We start from the raw sequence: 20,049 nt of genomic DNA, 5'->3' as shown, positions 1-20,049 counted from the left end.
TAGAATTGAAGAAAATTCAGCAAAAATTCAGACAAGCACAGACCAGATGCCATGCTTTGAACATTATGAAATCTTGAAACCTCATTTAAAAGAATGAATTCAGAGTAAATGAAATATAAAGAGAAAGGATCTGTCTCCATCTTCAAGACCAGTCTTGAAGTCTTTTGCACTCTCTCCCTGCACACAGTTACTCACATCAGCTTGACAAAAATTACATATGAAACCAGAAACATTTGGAGCAGAGGAGAGTCATGCTTTTACCTCCACAGACATAAAGTTCATCTTTGCAGAGGGCTTGGACACACACTACATTGTGCTTGTGTGTGTGGAGAACAAAATGCCAGAAAAGGAAATAAAAATCACCAAGAAGTGCTGGGAAAGGACGTTTGCTCATGTAACTGATAATTCTAGATGATAGTCATTTTGGCTCTCCTTTTAAAGTCTTCAGGAACAGCAAATTGGAATCAAAACAGGAAAAAGAAAGGAAGATGAAAGAAAGAAATATTAATGATAGATTGAAAAATGATACACACAAAACAATTAAGTCCATGACTGAAGAATAAATGATTGCCAACTAATATTTTAGTCAATCATCATGTCTCTCTGCTTTGTACACAAAGGCCGGTGATTAAAGTATGTCCTGCTTAAACACAGTAAATTTTCTGTTTCAGAATAGAAAGAGATGGTGAATAACTCTAAAACACGCATTTCCTGGAGATTCAAATGCATCGCATGAATCTTAACTTCCACTAAGAAAACAGACCAAAAAAAAAAATAATAATCTGAACATCATATACAGTTGAAACTTTGGATCATGTGTATGAGGGTTTTAAAGCTCTGAAAATGTAGACTAGGGTCTTCTAGAAATAAAATCAGTCCTATAAGTGATAAAAACACAAGTAAAAGAACCTGAAAGAACAAAATTGTGAACAACAGTAGGGAGGGAACAGTAGACAGAGAGCAACTGCCTGTTCTTTTTCTTCTGCTCATTGTGTGATCACTCATCATAGTCTATTACAGCTTGTGGAATTAAATAATTATTGATGCTTTAACTTGAACAATAATGCTTAGAGCAAGGAACTCCAAATTACAAGCTCTGTTTTTGCATATATTTTCCTATGTCTCATTTGCTCACTGTTAGAATTGTGACAGCAGCCCATGACCTGAAAAGTTTTGGAAAACTTTGATCTTCAGCAAGAGCAATGGCAGCTGTGGTAAAAATACTGGATTCCATGTTGTTTCAAATCCTTCACTGCAGAGGGGAGAAAGTTGCAGGCCTCGAGGTCAATCTGTCTGAGCTTTTGAATATCCATCCACAGCCAGCCTGTCAGAAGAGTCTCTGTCTGTGTGGCAGCCTGCTGCCACCTTAGATGCCCTGTATTATCCTCAGGGTACAAAATCAGAACCTTCTGCAGGCCGTGTGCCAGTTTTGCAAACACTGAGGTCATCTCAGAGGCTGTAAGTTGTCTCAGGTGGCACAGTGTGCCTACTTCTCACCCAGTGTCTCTGCTATCACAGTGGTAGATACCACACTCACACCCAGATGGGGAAAGCAGAAAGGTGGATCTCACCTTTTGAGACACAATCTGTTCCCAGATCTGTTTGGGAAGCTTTAATATATTTGATCTTTGAAGTGTTTCATGTTTCCATTCAGATCATTTGAGACCCAGTCCAGGTCTGAACCTGGTGTCAAATTTCTTCAAAGATACTTGTAAAAGATAGTTCTAAAACCATTTTAACCAATACATATGTATATATATGGAAGTTCTAACAAAAGTTCATTTTTACCTAAAAAATATCTGGTATTTTTAAATCCAATCCATTGAATTTTTCAAGGATAACACAGTAATTGTTTTCCTTCTTTTCAGTACAAAGCTTGGCTCATCCATTGGTATGGTAGATCAATAAACTATCCCTTTAGATCAGTGTGTAGACTGACAGCTTGTCCCTTAGACATAGTTAAGAGGGCAAAAAAAGCACTTGCAAATCTTTGTAGTATCAAATAATGTAGAAATGAAGCTAACACAACTTTGCAGGTTCAAACACTTAATGTTCTGTGTTCAAGTTTAGGGCAGATAGGTAATAACATATTTCTGACTTGTCAGGTTGTTCCATTTTCTAAAGCAGTAATGTGGGAAATGGAAAAATATATGAATAGAAGTCATCTCTTCCATATTATGTTCCAAGAGCCTCTTTAAACACTGAGTTGAATCTTCCTTTTCCTTACTCTTCTGTTTTTCTCTTCTTTTCCCTTTATTCTCCTTTCCTTCCTTTCCTTTCTTCTGAAGATTGCAGTTATCACCTACTGTCAGCTGCATGTATGTTCATACTTGTTTGAATATTAGTCAAACATTAGTCTGTAGTTTAATTGAAGGCTATTAGGTTTACTTTGGGCTGGGTGCTGAGCAGCTGTGTGTTATGCCTGTGGCCCTAAACTGGAAAAAAAAGGGGCAGCATTTCAAGTGAACATGAAGCTCTTTTTTTCTTTTTCCTTTTTTTTTTTTTTTTTTCTTTCCCCAAAATGAAGCCAATGATGAAAGGCAAAGTTATTTCTCTTTCCACCATCTTCACAAACCCCTGTGCTATAGACATTAATATTTTGTCCATCTTGGTTTCTCTATTAAATTGTTAGGAAAAGTTCTAAGTTTGCAGCCACTGAGGATCTAATGTACACTGCAAGCATGACAGAAAGTTAGGAGTCCAGTGTGTCAGAGGAATTTACACAATTGTAGTTATTCATAGGCTGAACAACATGCATTCAAAGAACTAGAAACTAGGAACTAGTAACTAGAGCTGTTCACCATACAAGCATATTATCTTTCCTATCCTGTAATACCAGCAAAAGTAAGGGCTATTTTGTGATTCAGTGCTTATCGTAATCCTAATTCACTGATTGTATTTTTATATTTGACATAATACAAATACACAAACTTCTGTTTTAGTATTAACATTGAAATGATTTACTGGATCAGCAACTGAGAGTACTTGTTCATGTCTTTGTTGCCAGACAACACAGAGATAGCCAGCCATAAAAGCTTACTACCATGCAAAAGTTCAATTCCCCATTAAATCAGACAGTATGATTCAAAATCCTGCTGGATTTTCAGTCTGGGCTGTCCATAGGATCTTAGTTGCACAGGGTAATGAGGTCCTTCTTGTAGCATGGAGGGGGAGGAGGTGGGATGGAATGACGCTGAACCAAAATGTGTTGTCTTTCAGTGACCTGCTGCAAGAATAGTGTTACCTAAAAGGAGACCCTGCCCCAATGGGTGCTGCCCTGTGGCCAGTTCTCAGCGTAGGGAACTGGAGCAGGAACACTGTCTAAAGAAAGCTCAGAATGCTTTCACTGAAGACTTCAGAAAAGTTTCCAAAACAATGCTGATCAGCTTCTTGACATTTGGAACAGAATAATGGCACACCCTTCTAGTCCACTTTCCCTGACCTCTCCAAGCCCACCGTGAGCAGAGGGCATTGCCCAGATACCTGCCTGAACAGCTGCAGCAGCATGGAAATGAATAGGAGCAGCTGGAAACAAACTGCCAAAACCCCGAACAACAGCTACCAAAGCAAGCTGGTATTTCTGTGTCAGTAAACTTCATCCCTGAATGTAAAGGATCAGTCATGTTCCAAAGATCGGTGATACCACGAAACATGAATAAGCTACGGAAGTGTGCACTTACCCAAAATATACTGGTTTTCAAGTGGCAGGCATCCAGCAGTAGATTTAAATAAATATGTTTACACCTTCCATGTATTAACACAGTTATTTTATTACTTGGCAAAGTATTGAAACAATTGTGTTTGCTTATTTTGCTTTTACAATTATTTCCTAATTGCAAGCCATCACTGATGTATTTTAAGAACAATTTGCTTTGTCGCTGGATGCTAAAGTAAAATACTTTGCTTAGAGAAAGTTAGAAATTGCTTTATTTCTCCTGCCTTGGGAATTACAGATGTTTCAGTGTTCTTTGTGCTTCCTTGTAGACATTGGCCTTTAGCATTTGAATTATTTTAGCCCAAGGATCAAAAATATGAGCTTGCTCAGTTGCCAAATGTCAGTGCATCTTTGGTTTTGGGGAACAGCCTTGTTTTACAGGAGAGGAAAAAAAAAGTTTTCAAAACACCCTGGTACCAGTTAGGAACATATTAGTACAACACTAATTATAAACTGGAATGTGTCAGAATTAAATGAGTTATGATCTGGCGAGGACCTGCAAACTATAGTCAGATACTTAATAAAGTTTAGACATGCAGCTGTGAAGACTCCTGGATCCTTGCCACCTTTTATTAGAGTGGCGCCCAGCAACGCTGCTGTAGTTAAGGGTCTGTCAGCATTTCCATTATAAAACCCCATTTTTTTAGGTCTTTGTAACTTGCCCATTTTAAATCACATCAAGCTGAAACTTGACATTAAAATTGTCAGGAATAATTTCATTTAATACAAAAATGTTACTTACATTTTCACTCTGTCTTTGTCTTAGATTCAGAGAGGTAAAGAAAATAAAGTGAGCACATGTCATATTTTATTAGAAACTTATTTTGTCATGCTTTAGAAAAAATAAAATGAAAACAAAGCACGGTTTGGGTTTGAAAAATAAATATTTTTAGCCCCTTAGGGTTGAATTCTGCTCTTGGATTCCCACTGAGGCATAAGCAGAGAGTACAAAAGATGGCATTACATCCTAGCCTCTGAATCTTCTGTCTTGAATATGACCTGCAATTTTATATGAACTAACAAGGTGGTTTGAATAAAACACCAACTGATTATCAACATTATGCAGTGTTGGATTTGGGGCTTTGTGTTTGTTTGTTTGATTGATTGATTGATTGATTGATATAATTGTTTATTTACATTTTAAGCTCTAGAGTAGATTTTTCATGTCATTTCCTACTTGTTTTCTCTGAAGGCCTTAGGTAGTTTAGTCTGTTTATACACTGAAGGAGCAATGCAAATTTACATTACCTGAGTACCTGCTCCTCAGCTGATTAAACATATTTTCAAGTATTGCTTGTCTCTCTGTATTCCTTATTTCTACCTTCCTTCCTGAAATGAAAGTAAGCAAAATTATTTTGTGGGGTTACTTATTTCTATCCTCATCCCACAATCTAATGGAATGCATATTGCTATGAAAGATCTGCACTTTTAGTCAGGCTTCCTGTCAGCTGAAGTCACATCTCATACTTGCTCCATAAGTGCTGTGAAATGATCTGAAAGGGAATCAGATAAAGAACTTTTAGAACTCTTGAATTCTGTTCTCTCATTTTCTGTTTTTCTTTTCTTAAAATGTGTATGACCTTCCCAACACCACACACGCCCCTCAAAAAAAAAAAAAAAAAAAAAAAAATCACACAAAAATTATCACTTGTTTGTGGCAATCACATAACAGGAAAAAAAAAGTTTCAGGACAGTCCATGGTCCATGTGAGCCTAAAAATCTACAGGGAAAATTAAATTGAGAGAGAAAAGTCTTACAAGAGTTTAGTATTTTGTTGCACTGCTGTATTTGACCAAAAGGAAAAGAGCAGTTTTTTCATTCATAGGAACTCCCAGTAACTCAGGAAATTATTCTTTTCAAGAGATTGTAAACTCATAGAATCATATCATAGAATCATAGAATGGAATAGTTGACCTTAAAGATCTTCTAACTCCAACCCCCCTGCCCCAGACAGGGATTCCACCCACTAGATTAGTCTAGGCCCCATCCAGCCTGGCCTTGAACATCTCCAGGGATGGGACATCCACAGCTTCTCTGGGCAAACTGTTCCAGTGCCTCACCTCCCTCTGAGGGAAGAATTTCCTCCTAATCACAGAACTGTAGGGGTTGGAATGTCTAGTTTAAATCTGTCCTCTTTTAGTTTAAGACCATTCTTCCTTGTCCTATCATTATCTACTCAAGTAAAAAGTTCTTCTCCATCTTTTTACAAGACCCCTTTAAGTATTGAAAGGTTGCAATGACATCTCCCCAAAGCTTTCTCTTCTCCACCCTGAATAGCCCCAGCTCTCTCAGCCTTTCTGTATCAGAAGAGGTGCTCCAGCCCTCTGATCATCTTTGTAGCCCTGCTCTGGACTTGCTCTAACAGCCCCACAATATTCTTGTGTTGGGGGCCCCAGACCTGGATGCAGCACTCCAGGTGGGGCCTCACAAGGGCAGAGCAGAGGGGCACAATCACCTCCCTCCACCTGCTGATCACCCCTCTGTTGATGCAGCCCAGGATGCAGTTGGCCTTCTGGGCTGCAAGCACACACTGCTGGCTCATGTGGAGCCTTTCATCCACCAGAACCCCCAAGTCCTTTTCTGCAGGGCTGCCCTCAGTGAGTTCTTCTCCTGGTCTGTCCTCATGTCTGGGATTGCCCCAACCAAGGTGCAGCACCTTGTACTTGGACTTGTTGAAAAGCGTAAGCAAATGTATTTAGGTTGAGTTTGTGCTGGGCTAAAACACATGCGCAGTCAGCTACCACAGCTCAGCTGATGTACATTAGCTGGTTAATCCTATTGCTACCAGATAGTACATCTGAGATCTACCTATGAAAATCCACCCACTTGTAATCTCTCCCTCTCTTCCTTCCTCCCTCTTTCTCTCCTAAATCCTCAGAGGGGTTAGCATGGTCTTCAGTTCTTTCAGTGATCTGTCAGGCACATATTCATTCTCCATAAAACTCTGTGATTTTCCAACAATATGACTTGGACAGAATCAAACATAAAGTACCACAGCACTTGTCACTCAAAGGTCTTGGAGCACAATGCAAACAGACACCGTGGAGGTCTAACACTGAAGCCATGGCTTTGGTGACCCACTGTTCCCAATGACTCCAACCAAGACAAGATCTCACCATCAGGATTCAGAGAACACAAACTTATGACTGTTTCATAAAGTCAGAGAACTAGGTACACCTGGCTATCTCTTACAGTGGTAAATTACTATTCTTTAAGCACAGTGTAACTTCTGCACTTTGCAGTTTTAAGTTTCCTCAGCCAGTATCAGTGTTGAGTTTCCTCAGCCACTTTCCTCAACCAGTATTCTCTCACTTCAAGTGCTACATTCTCACCCTTAAACTTATCCATTTTGTTAAGAATCATTCCTGCCTTCCACACAAAGCAGTTTCTTGCTATTTTGGCTCAAGATGCAAAACCAAAGGCTTGGATTATCAAAGTGTTGAGCATTGGGTTGTTTTCAAATCAGTCCAGAGGTTCCCATTAGGCAGCACCTGAAAATCAGATCGGTTGTGTAGAAAGACCTAAAAAGTGAAACTGTGAAGGTAACTGCACAAGCCTTCGGATGCAGGCCAGGCCTCAAAAACTGCCTTGAGACCAGATGCATGCCAAGACACACAACCTTTCCATAATTTCCCCCTGCCCACTTGGTCCCCTAGGAGGGAGGGGACTGTGGTTCTCAGTGCCAAAATCACAGCAACAGGCATGCTGATTTTCAGGCCTTCAAAGCTTAGGGAAAGCTTCTCTTTGGCCTACATACTGGTGTGCTCATTCTTTCTCCTTAAGTCAGAGGAGCGTTTTCTTGCCAGGTTCAGAATGAGCAGATTATTTTTTTTTATTATTATTTTTTTTTTTTTTTGACCTGGAAGAAAATAAGAACTTAGGCTGGCTTAAGCTGTAACAAAAGTGTCTGTATTTTTTCTTGATTTGTAATTCAGAAAGTGACTTAAAATCTTAATATCTGAACATTTCTGGCCCCTGAGGAGCTGCTGATGGGAGAATTGCTGGACTGGAGTGAAGCTAAAGTGAGGGTGGGTTCCGCTAGAGGGCTCAATGATGCTGTGTGAGGAGCACTGGGCAACTTTAGCCTGGTGGAGCGGGTGTCAGCGTGGTGCCTGGGGTGAAGGCACTGAGCTCAGTGGGGCTGAAGCTGTGCCCCAGCAGCTCTGTCATCTGCCTTGGGGTGGCAGCTGGCTATACCCAGTCACACACCTCACAGCATCTGCAGAAGCCTTAGCCATGTCCTACATGGGTTGAGTGGAAGTGGGGGAGCCTTTATGGTTGGGGGTGATGGGAAATGGAAACAGAAGGCTGACAAAATGCATTAAGGGGAGCACCTCCAAAATGGGGTCTGAAGGAAGCACCCCCAGCTTCCTCTCTCCCTCCTGGTTCTGTCCCACCAAGAAGGAGTGGGTTGTTTCTTACAAAAACATTAACTGACACCATGCAAAGATCTTATTTAATAGCAAGGAGGACGGCTTCATATCAGGATATTAATAAAACTGTATCTATTATTTAACTGCGCAAAGCACTGCATATCACAGTTTTCATCATTAATTTTTCGTGTCCAATAACCAAGTTATGTAACCAATTTTTCATGTCAAATACCAAGTCTCATTAAATTCTAAGAAGGCTGTTTGCAGTCCAGCAGTATCTTTCATGTCTTTTGAGCCACTCATTTGCAAATGACTGTGTGAGAAATTTTGCTGCTTCCCTTTGGAGCACCGCTTTACAAGTTGACTTCTCTCTAAGTCAGTACCAATTCCTTGGTTCCCAAAAGGGCATTCCTTACTGTAAGATGTGGTGAAATTAAATGCAGAGAATACCTGCTATGAAGGAAATGAGATCCTCAGTCTGACAACATCAGGGGACTTGATGACAGCTGAGTTCCAGTTCACAGCACACAACAGCAAGCTGCAAAGTCAAGACAAGTGCCCACACAACAATTTCCACTAATGTCACTGGGAGCAGTCTGTGTAACCATTGCAAGACTGTAGACGGGGCATAAGATACAGCCAAAACTGAAAGAAAACTGAAAGAAAGCACAGAAAAGTTTGTATTGAGATGGCCTAAAATCCACCTAGCTTCAAAGCAGAGAGTGACACCAAGCTAGTTATTGGGAAATACTAGGTCAAGGGGGCTACTTCAACAGGTTCAACATGAAAACCTCAGTATGCAGTGGAAAGGAAGCCATGTCTGTGAACTGCAGCCATCATCATCAGTATCATGGAGGACATTTGACTAGCATAAATTGTTAATATTTCTATTAAATTGATTTCTCCAGCTTCATCTGCTATGCAAAAACATTGGCTTAACTTTGTAGAAACATAGGGAAGAGAACAAATACCAAGGCCCAGAACTGTTTAAATCTTACACATCAAACAGATGAAAAAGGAAATTCCCTGGGTGACATTGGTGTATATCTCAAAGTCTGGGAAATTAATGTCACTAGAATGCTGACTGAAAAAAATAATAATAATTAAAAAACAAAACAAAAAAGTAAAGTTGTAAAGTCCTGAGACCTTAAACTACCATGCATAAGCAGCATGAGCCCATAAAAACTGAACATGTCACTGAGAGAAGCTCTGGTAGCGTTTTCTAAAAATCTGCACTATTAAGAGTATTTTATGCTTTCTGCGGAAAGGTGAGATGCTACAATCTGGAGAATCAATCTATTCCAGATCATCACTTATTCCAGCATTTTGTCTTTTATGCTCTGATGATGCTTTAATACGTGACAGCTCTGTCTGCTCTGAAGAAAAAAAATTCCCAGGGAAGCAAATAAACAAACAATGCCAGAGAGACCCAATTGATATTTACATCGGGGCCCATTTAAACAGCCCAATTAATGCAAAGAGAGTTAAATAGAAGTGCGTGTCACTGGAGCCCTGTAACTATTCACCCATTCTCTTTTGCTGCATCATGCTGATTTTCTGTAATAGCAGAACAACTAGGTGGGAGATGCCAAGGAGTCAGCCTGGCTTCTCCCATTTAAGGACACTGCGCTCAGCACTCTGGGCTCACTTGTCATCCCCACTTGCAGCTCTCTACACCACTCTGGTGGCTTAGAGGGACCTTGCCCTTCGAGGCTGCCTTCTGCACTGCCAGCACATCTCAGTGCCTCACCGCACTGGAGCTCTGTTCTCTCTTGGCTGCCAGAGCAGCCCTGAGCAGCCCAGCATTGCTGGCTTCTCCAGCTGTCTGAACATCTTCATCTGGAGCTGGAAGGTCTCGGCGTCTCTGAAGAGGACCTCAGTGTTGTAAGACTGAGCTCATTTGTGTGCTGTTTCTAACTGCCATGTAGGTCTGCAGAAAGATAAACAACAGTGCCCCATTCTCGGATGGATCCCATTTAAGGGAAGAATTCAGACTTGCGAGAACAACCACAGCTCGGACATGTGGCTGATTGAAATACAGCCATTTTCCATTAGGGGAGGCTGGAAGTACAAGAGCTGAACATGTTTGTTTTTCATTTCATAGATACTTTATTAGGGATTTAATTTGACTACAGTACATGCTTAGGGCAGGCTGTAGATTTGAACTATTTTTGTTGTTGATTTTTTTAATGTTCACAAATTAAGAGAGTAGCTGAGCTCTGATTTCTACCCCAGCTCATTAGAAGTAGAGCAGTAGATCCAACAGTGTGCTGACACTCCACTTCCACCTCCTCTGCCCTACCCTAGGGACAGGGATCTGGCTATAACAAGAGCAGAGCTACAGGGAAAAGCCTTCACAACCTGGAAGAACTGTAAGAACTGATTGTTCTTACGTCTGTAAGAACTGATGTCCAGGATACTGTGCATATCAGTAACTTCCCCCTTTCCCAGTATTTGCACCATGCTTTCCAATAAGTCTGAATAAGCCTAACAAGAGTGAAGGACCCTAGTAAAGGCATTTGAAAGGTGTGATGGGAACTACTCCAATCAACCAACATCTGCCTTGGCTAAAGTATCTTTGCTGCTGGAACATTTGGAGGCTTAACATTTTACCAGTTTCTCAAATGATTTGTTTTGCTTATTTGTTTGGTTTTTTGTTTGTTTTTACAGCTTGTAAATTTAAGCAATGTCTAGCAAGAGTACATTGCTATCTGTCCGAACTTCAGGGCAAATATATGAAGAAACAGAAGAAGGCCATGTCCTCCTCCTGTTACTCAATAGTCCTCATGGACCTGAGCTGCTTCACAGCCTCTCCTAAGCTGTGCATGTCTATACCAGTTATTGTGATTACTGTGGTAATCTTACTGAAACAAGCTTCATTTACCAAGAAATTAGAAGGTGGATATGAAAAATGAAAAAGCCCTTAGATGTATCAGCTTCAACATATGCCCCTGGCTGGATGCCTCTTTTAGGATGTCATGAGTGGCAGGAATTGTTCTATAAAACTTGAGAATGTGAAGTAGTGAACATCGTTGCCATCCACAACTGCAGGAACAAGGAAATTGATGCTTTTTCCCCCTTGTCTGACAATGGGAATATATTCGCCTGCTTTTGCTGAATGGATGTGGTCTCTTGCCTCCACAGAGCTTCAATGGAACAGCAATAAAAGGTGTTAGAAATACAATCTGTTTCTTGACAATAACAGGCAAAAAGTCAGAAAAGAAAGAAAGTAGGGATGCCTGCTTATCTGCTATACTACTGTTTCTGAAAACAGAAACCAATATTGTTTGGAAACTTGGCTGCCTGTAGAGTTATGTGCTCTTACATTTGCAGGACAGAATTCTGGGCAAAGTCTCTGTGATGAGAATCTGTCGGTCCATTTTAACTGTCAAGTGAGGGAATGTGTTTTAAGAACATTTTTATTCGTATCGGTCGCTGGAGTTATGATATGTTATGCCTTCCAAAATGCCATGCCAATAAATTGCATGAGATCTGATCTAGTAAAGATCTGACATACTTTTTGTCCTCAGAAGGCTAAGAGTATGTTGCAGGTAAAATGTGAATGTCTCTAGGCATTTGACTATCCCTTACAGAGCACATCTGAGAAAATATATGGGAAACATTATTTTTAGCATGTTTTCAAGAAGTGACAAATCTACATATTTGCTGTCAGCCTTGAGAGACCCTAGGCCACAGACCAGTGAACGGCTTGGAAGTCATAACATAAGGCCTAACATTGCCACCCACAGAATAAAATTCAGCTCCAAAATGGTAATGAAATTTTTACTGGTATACAGGAGAGATACTAACTACAAATTGTTTCCAGGCATCTCAGATTGGGGCACATTGGGTTGACTCAGCAAGGACTGGGTAATATCTAAAATAAGAAATTATGAAAAACTTGATAAGAATTTCTCTTTTAACCAAGTCTACAAATCTCCTCCAACTCTGTGTCAAGTAGAGTCCAGTTTAGGAGGCAAGATATGTCCCTAGGCACTGGGGAAAATAAAGAACTTGCTTCTGAATGTTTAAATATCTCAGCTTCTATATCTGCAATACTGATAGACTTCAGCAGGAGTTTGTGGGTGCTCAGCAGGTGCTCAGCTTTCAGGCATTTGCCTTGTGTGTTTAATTATAAAAGCAGTGGAAGAGTTTTGTATATAGAAACAGCAGGTCACTCATATTAGAATAACTTAGACCTAAAGATGCCTTAGTATAACTGACAGCTGAGACACAATAGCTTTACCTCAGGCAGCTGATGTGAAAAGGCTTTGTTATTGAACAGCATCCTGACACCAGTTGGGGAAAAAAAAAAAAAAAAAAAAAAAAAAGAGAGAGAGAGAGAGAATTAACTTGCCCCAAAATCCCAAAATGGTATAAACATCGAAATAAATGCAGTGCAAATAATAAGGAAATCTGGGAAGTCTGCCAATAGTATGCTGGTCAAATTGGCTAGTAAGAACAGACTTAATCCTTGGGACACTCATCAGTGCCCAGAATTAGCTTGGATCTATGAAGCCCTAAAATATTAATTGTTTCTGCTAAAGCTGTCTTATGAAACAATTACCTAGAGCCCCCATAATCCACTAACACATTTACTTTTTATATGTTTTTATTACACTTTCCTGCAGATGTTGCTGTTTCCAATTAGAGATGTAACTCCTACCACTGGCTGTTAATAACTATTTTGCCTTGAGACATATCTTATTTGCTAACTGAAAAAGGCAGGTTAATGGTGTCTGCTCTATGGTATATTATTAGAAGTGAATTTGTGAAGTAAACTCCCAGTGACTCTAATCTCAGGAATGCTGACTCCTCCTGAGGTCAGTAATTGGGTATTTCGGAATTTGCCATAGCAGCAGGCCTAAGCCTGTCTTCAGTCCCCTTTGAAATTCGGACCCTGAGGTCAGCAAAATAATTGGTTCATTTGAACAGAAAATCAGAAAATGAAGGGTCCACTTTTCCCCTAGTGTCTAGCTTCCAGTTCACCAAACAGATTTTGAGATGTTCTTCTTTCCTTTAGATCACACAGAAAAGTCAGTCACTGTTCAGCTGTGTTTCCACAGAACTTCTCACTTTGCACTCCCTGCCTGGAGCTCAAAAATATGCAGTCTATCATGAATCTCAGGTCGCTTATGGGAGCAGGACATGTTTACTTCTTGTTTGTGTTAAAACCACTTCTTACTGTTTGACCATTAGAACGTTACAAGATATACCTTAGTCTGTTTTGTTGCTTGTTTTGTTTTGTTTTGTTTTTCACCTAGCTTTGTAGTCAAAAGTTCTTCCTTTTACTCTCAAAGTGTATCTTTGATTTTATCTCAAGGACTGCTCTTGAACCATCCCACAGCTTTGGTTTTGAGATCATTATTACAAAAGAGTTCAGTCATAATTATTGATCAGTAGTCACCCTGTTTCTCTAAACAGTGTATGAAATAAGAGTTCCTGACCCATATTCACTGCCCTGTGCTCTTTAATACTTGTTACTGAGTAAACCTCCAGTAGTTTGGGGTTGATGATGTCATCAGAACAACAGATCAAAGCCTGGATAAGTGAATACCTCAGAGTATTCTTCATTAATGAAAACACTAGGTATGGTTCATCCTGTTTTGAGCCACGCAACAAAAGTAAGTTATAATCATCCTATAACTCAAATGAAAAAAAAAAGGAGAACATGCAAGGCAAACACTGCAGAGTCAGAAACTAACAGCAGTTTGGCTACCATTGATGCAAAACTAAAAATATATGAACTTCCGACCAGTAATTCAATGCACATGGTTGCTTTACATATTCAGACATGTAAAAGTTGAACAAAAAGCACTGAATATGCTCCATAACCAGACACATGCGGCCCCTTTCAAAGGTCTTCAGAGGAAGAAAAGTGCTACATTGGACCTAGGTATTGTTATGATTACTAGCACTCCAGATCAGACATACTCCTAATATGGCTCATGTTAAAAGTAGATGCCAGATCTGGTTCCCTCTGGCAGTCAGGCTGTGCTCTGCAAGGGTTGCAAAGTGTCAGGAATTAGTATTGGGTCCTTGATCCTGTAGGTCAGCCTGGTACTGCCTTGATGTGAGTTAAACCAGAACACTAGATTATGTTACTTGTTTGGATGAATGTTAATAAAGAAATAATAATAATTGTTTATGTTTGTAGGGTCAGATTTTGAAATTCTGGTTTGATGTTTGCTCAGATCTCTTTGAGGAAAAGTCAGTACAGAAGTATTTTTTCCAATTTTTTTTCTGTGCCTTAGTTATTTTCATTTATTTTTTTCTTCTCCTTTTTTGTCTTTTTGCCTTAAGGTGGTTTTCATTACTAATGCCATCTTTGTAAACTATAAATGCTTTCCTGCTGAAAGGAATGAAAAACTGTTTTGCAAGTGGGAATGCCATGAGCAGGGACAGACACTGGAATTTTTCCCATATTTTTTTCATTTACCTTTTTTTTTTTTTTTCCTGCATTACTTCTGACTTAAACTTTCATTTTCCAAGAAGTTCTGAAAGTTTTTATTCTTGCCAGATTCTGTTATGGACAACGGAATCTCAGACAGGATCAAGAATTCTCTGCAATCTTCACCACCCACGTTTTCTACGCTTTGTGATGATGACAATGTCTATTTTGAATTGTTAGGTTCCTCAGAGTACATAGAATATAAGGCTAAAGTTATGGAGCCTTTTCCTACTTCTAAGTTCATTCTAGGAAGGATATTAAAAACCAGCCTGTACTTAAAAACAATTTTGTTCTTCTAAGCATTACTACTAATAAAGAAAGGTATTACAATGCATCCGTAATGCCAGTTGTTTTCTTTGTCGCTAAGATTCCTGGCTCTCTATACTCTACTGTGCATTTCTTCTTTGAAGCCTGGTAATTCAATCAAAAAAAGGGGCCAGATTGTGGATCTATGAAGAAGAAAGCAACCCCACAGCAGGTGGGGTTTTCACAGGAATGCTTATAAAATCCTCACTACTGAAAGCAACAACAGGATACTCAAATTGCCCAGCACTGGAGATTTGTTATGGCAGTCAGCTTTCTGTCAATACAACAGGGAATCAGCTACATAACAGAAACAAAAGTCTAGAGGATGCCTGTGAGGTACCACACTTCCAGTTTACACTATGTATCATTACCAGTGGGCTCTGACTCTGAGGCCAGGCTGGATCTGACACTGTATGAGCAGCTGGAGATAAGGGTGCTGTCAAAGCACCCTGCTCCCATGCCGACACAGTCACCGGTCTGGCTCACACCACACAGATTAACTGGAGGTTGATCGATTTTATGCTGGCTGACAGCTTTCCAAGGGGCTGCTCTGACAGCCTGGGATTGCTCAGGATGAATAAAGGCTGAAAAATGCCCACTTCTCTGACATGTTCCCACTGTGGGTGACTGGGAAGGGCTGCTGTGGTGGCACTACTGTGGAAGGATCAAATCCTGAGGTCAGATCTGCTGTTTTTCTGCTTATTTTGTGCATTGGGAGCTGCATAAAGCAAGCAAAGGGAGGGCAGGACCTGCTTTACAGGAGGAGCAACCACAGAAGATGGTCTGGGGAAAAGATGACTTCCACACTTGGGGTCTGCCAGAGCTTTCCACATTAAAAGTGAAAAGCAAACAGAAATGTATCCAGACCTGCTGGATGATATTGGTTACCATCATTCCTGACTCCTGTGGTGTTAATGATTCCACGGACACTTTTTTTTCTGTCTGGCAATCTTTTCCTTGGCTCACTTTTGGAAACAAATCCTTTGTTCTTAGCTTCTCTGTTTCTGTGTTGGTTTGACTAAGATTTCTGTGGGAAAGTTTGAGATTTTCTTTTATTTCACTGGCAATGTTTCACCTTTTCCCCTGCCCCCTCCTAATTTTTTTGGACAGATTTCATTTCCCAAACAGATGTCTCTCGTTTTTGAAAGCAACTTCCACATACTCCAGACTTCTTCTCACATTTTTTCTCTTTTTCTCTTCTTCTCTTGCTTTCCTGCATTCTTTCTTATGTAAGTTTCTGTGAATGTTTTTCAGCTTTGTTCTAATAAGTTACTTTCTGAATTGAAGTTTATAGTGTGTTGTTTTTTTTTTCTACCACATCGTGTCTGCAAATGTGCATGCCAAAGCCCCTGAAGGATGGATTTGCATGTAACAGGGTAATAACCGAGCTTCTACATAATCATCTGCACAGGCAATTAGGGCATGTATGCATACAGATGCCCAACAACAGGTGCATAGGCATATTCCTTACATGCAGAGCCTGAGACTTTGGACTGTTCTACTAAGAGGCTGGCAAGCTGCATGGTCCTGCTGCTGCTTGGGAAGCAGATGGCACAAGCTGAACAACCGTACTTTTGAGGAAAACTGCTTCAGCATTTCATGCAGCCCAGCCTTTTAGCTGATGGATGCAGATGATGGGCCAAACTGGCCAGAAAACATTCAACTTTTGTCATAGGGTGTACAGATACATGGTTGTATGCAGACTGCTTTTTACCCTACAGTCAGTTAGCAGCTGTGCCTGGTAGAATGACTGCCTACAAAGGCAGGGGTGTAAGCATCCATGGTTTGGGATGATCATATGTTGTTTTTTTAGTGAGAACAATTCCAGGTCAGATTTTCAGAGCCGAGCTTTGACTATCAATCTCCTCTTCAGTTCCTGTCCTTGATTTCACTGGGTCTTGGCTCCCTTCAGCAGTGCTAAGAAACACGGAGGATCTGTGACATACAAGCATAATAACCAAGACCCTACAGCGACACCAAGTACAGTGGCTGCTTCTATTTCAATGTATTCTGGGAAGAATCCTTCAATTACTCCATGGTCCATTTCTGGTGTCTATCTTATTCATGAGCTACTGAAGTCCTGGTAGGCCTAAGGAGATCGGTCACATGTCTATCACTAAGGGAAACCACTTCCATATGTCACATCCATCCCCCTTGTTATGTGCCTGGCTTCACACAGGCAGCATTGCCTTCGGATGTCAAGGGAACAAGGAAAGAGATCAGAAATCTGCTTTTACTTAAAAATACTTAAAAGAGAGAATACATTTAGGTGACCTATTCTGAAGATGTTTAAGTTCATTCCAAGAGGTTGACTTGTGTAGCAAACAGCTGCCAACTATTCTTTCTTTGCTGTTTTTTTTTTTTCTTTTTTTTTTTTTTCCCCTGATCAAATCTTTTCAGAATCCATGGCTTGAATGCAAAGATGGCACCTTGCATTTCTTTCAAGGTTTGTTTTTTGCAACTGATATGGAAAACATCTGTGTACCTCTGCCTAAGAAGTGGAGCAGAGCAAAGACTGCCCAGCAAATGGGAAAAACAAGCACCAAAATAAATATGGAGATGATCACTTGAGTGAGAGTAGACTCCAATAATGCATTAAAAAGCACACAGCAGGTCCTATTTTTTCTCCATTAAGATGTTTCTTCCACTGCAGTGTAAATGCCCACGGCAAAAATTAAGGAATACTCTGCGTAGTGTCTTATAAAAAAATGTCTAAGGGCAAATAAAAGAATCAATCCGTCCTCTCAGTCCTATCCTCTATACCCTTATTTTTCATTATGGGAGTCAAAATTTCAGGAAAATAGTCAGCAAAGCTGTGCATTTAACTGAATTTTCATTGCCATAAGGGGAGGAAGGCAATATGCTACTTCTTCAGTTTTATGAGATCTGTCAGACTGTTTTCAGGGAAAGCCCTGAAAAATGGACTTCACCATGTTGCAGGACTGGGTCACAACACGTCAGCCCATTGTGAGACTAGGTGAACTAAGCTCCCATTCTTCCTGTCAATACAATTTTGTAAGATCAGGCTGCTTACTTCTGACAGATTTTCATCAGCTCTCTCACCTCATTAACAGTAAAGCAGTTTGTACATGTAAATACAAAAGGGTGAGCAAGACTGCTTTGCATCAGTGTTAAGATACTCTCACAAATGGAAGCAAATTTTTCACACAAATATGAGGCTTTCTTGGTTTGAGAAACAGAAGAACAAATAAGTCTATTGAGGTGCAAGTGTCAGGTGGGGAATGAGTATAATATACTTCAAGTCAGTCACTGAACCCCAGCTAGCTTGTCACCACTGAACTGTGAGACTCCGTTCTCTGTACAGCCAAAGAGTGCAAATATTATACACCAATGAAAATCTGGGTTGACCCTAAGTGATCCTTAAGCTTTACATAGTTTCATATGAATGGAATTGACGATATATGTGTAATTGCAAAACAAAAAATAATTGGATAAAAAGTCAGTCAAAATGATTTTCTCAGGTCATTGGATTCTTTGGCTTAAGAAAAAAAAGAATATGTTTTTGGAAGCAGGGAGTCACTTTGTTTTTCTGTTGTTCATGACTTAGAAGTACCTCCTGAAAATACTGGTTAAAGCCCAATCCGCAGAGCTTTCATATGTCTAATGTATGAGTCCATAACATTTCTAAGTTCAAAAGAGACTCATAATGTTGTTCATTTGCATGTACAACAGCTTTCACAAGTCCCATAGGGAAATTAAAAATAAAAATAAAAATAAAAATAAAAATAAAAATAAAAATAAAAATAAAAATAAAAATAAAAATAAAAATAAAAATAAAAATAAAAATAAAAATAAAAATAAAAAGAGTTTGTGTCAGCTGCATTCAGATGGTGATCACAGAAATAGATTTCTACCACAAAAAGTACTGAATATCTCCATGCTGGGTAAAACTACTGCAGCTGTAGGTCCTCTGGGGATGAAAATTAGGGTGGGTACTGTGGGTGGGAATGCTACATGCAGTGGAGTGAACAGTGTCCAAAAATATATTTACCAGAAAAAGGTAAGGCAAAAGTGTAGGAAGAGAGGAAGAGTGTCCAATTGGAACAGCATTACGAGTGGGGATTCTGCTGGTCTAACACATAACAGAGCTGTAGGCACAAGACTCTCTGCCTCTTCATTTTTATTTGAAAAAGAAAAGATGCCTGTTGCCAGGATCATCAGAGATTGTTATTCTTCATTAAAGCCATGAGACATTGGAAAAACCTGCCCAGCTCATTTTTTAAAAACAAAAACAAATAAGCGCTGCAAATGCCTTAAGGGAGGATAAGGTTACTTATTGTTGCTTAAAAATTCATTTGGTGCCATGTCAAAGCAGCAGTAGGTATATTTTAAAGTGACAGGTCTAAAAAATATTGTTCTTGCTCCCACCTGCCCCTGAACTCTCTCCACTCCAAGAGAAGCATTCTCCGTTGGTCCCCAATTAGTGAGCTGCAGTATTTAAAATTCAAACAAGGAACTTCTTCTCCCTCTCATACTCATTAGCTCACTCCAGCCCTCCTTAGTCAGGGGATTTTCTAAAGAGTCCATTTAGGAGTGCTAATAATAGTAATTAGAGGTCGAGAAACCATCTTGAAACTTGACCCAAATTTTCACCCAAAACTTGAAATGAACACAAACCCTTTCTGAGTTTTGAAGGAGCTGGGAACTCCTTCAAAGAAGAAGTTCGTGACTTGGAAATTTTCTTTTTAAAATATTGTTTCATTCCTACATACCAAGCCCTTGAAAAATTATCTAAGCAGAAAGGCTGCTTTTTAGGAAACTTCTAGAAACATTTGTTGTGCTATTCTTTTGCGCCTCCCCAAAACACAGGCATTATAACTGAACCTGTTGTAAACCGTGGGCCCCTTTTCTCTCTCACTCACATTTATTTTATGCCAATGAGATGATATTAAATTTCCTCCTGTGCTTCCCAGGAGCCCCAGCTTTATTTACGCTACCTTTTTCATGTTGCAGATTCCAGGCTGCTCTGATATCATGCTGTCTTGATATACAGCTTTTTGCTACAACTCAATATGTTCCAGCCTGTAGCTCTGAAGAGCTAAAGCAGTGCACGGCCCAGCCATCCCCCTTCCTGCAATGGCAGGATCTTTGGCCATACACCACAGGTGCCCAGCTAGGAGTGCTATGGCAGCTGCCACGCACAGGAGGGACACAAAAAGCCATGCAGTTCACTGGCTCGAGTG

General features: G+C 40.0%; 1 long non-coding RNA gene across 1 annotated transcript in view; it reads right to left on the bottom strand.

Moving 5' to 3' along the window:
• The window catches only part of LOC311427579, a 34,922-nt gene that overhangs the window by 3,335 nt on the left and 11,538 nt on the right, over nucleotides 1-20,049 (bottom strand). Inside the window, exon 2 of the long non-coding RNA XR_014687438.1 lies at nucleotides 4,964-5,044. This is a non-coding gene — a long non-coding RNA (uncharacterized lncRNA). The remainder of the gene's footprint in view (nucleotides 1-4,963; nucleotides 5,045-20,049) is intronic.

Source organism: Aythya ferina, assembly GCF_964211825.1.
Source record: "Aythya ferina genome assembly, chromosome: Z".
NCBI classification, from domain to species: Eukaryota; Metazoa; Chordata; class Aves; order Anseriformes; family Anatidae; genus Aythya; species Aythya ferina.
This window is presented reverse-complemented; position numbering and strand designations above follow the sequence as displayed.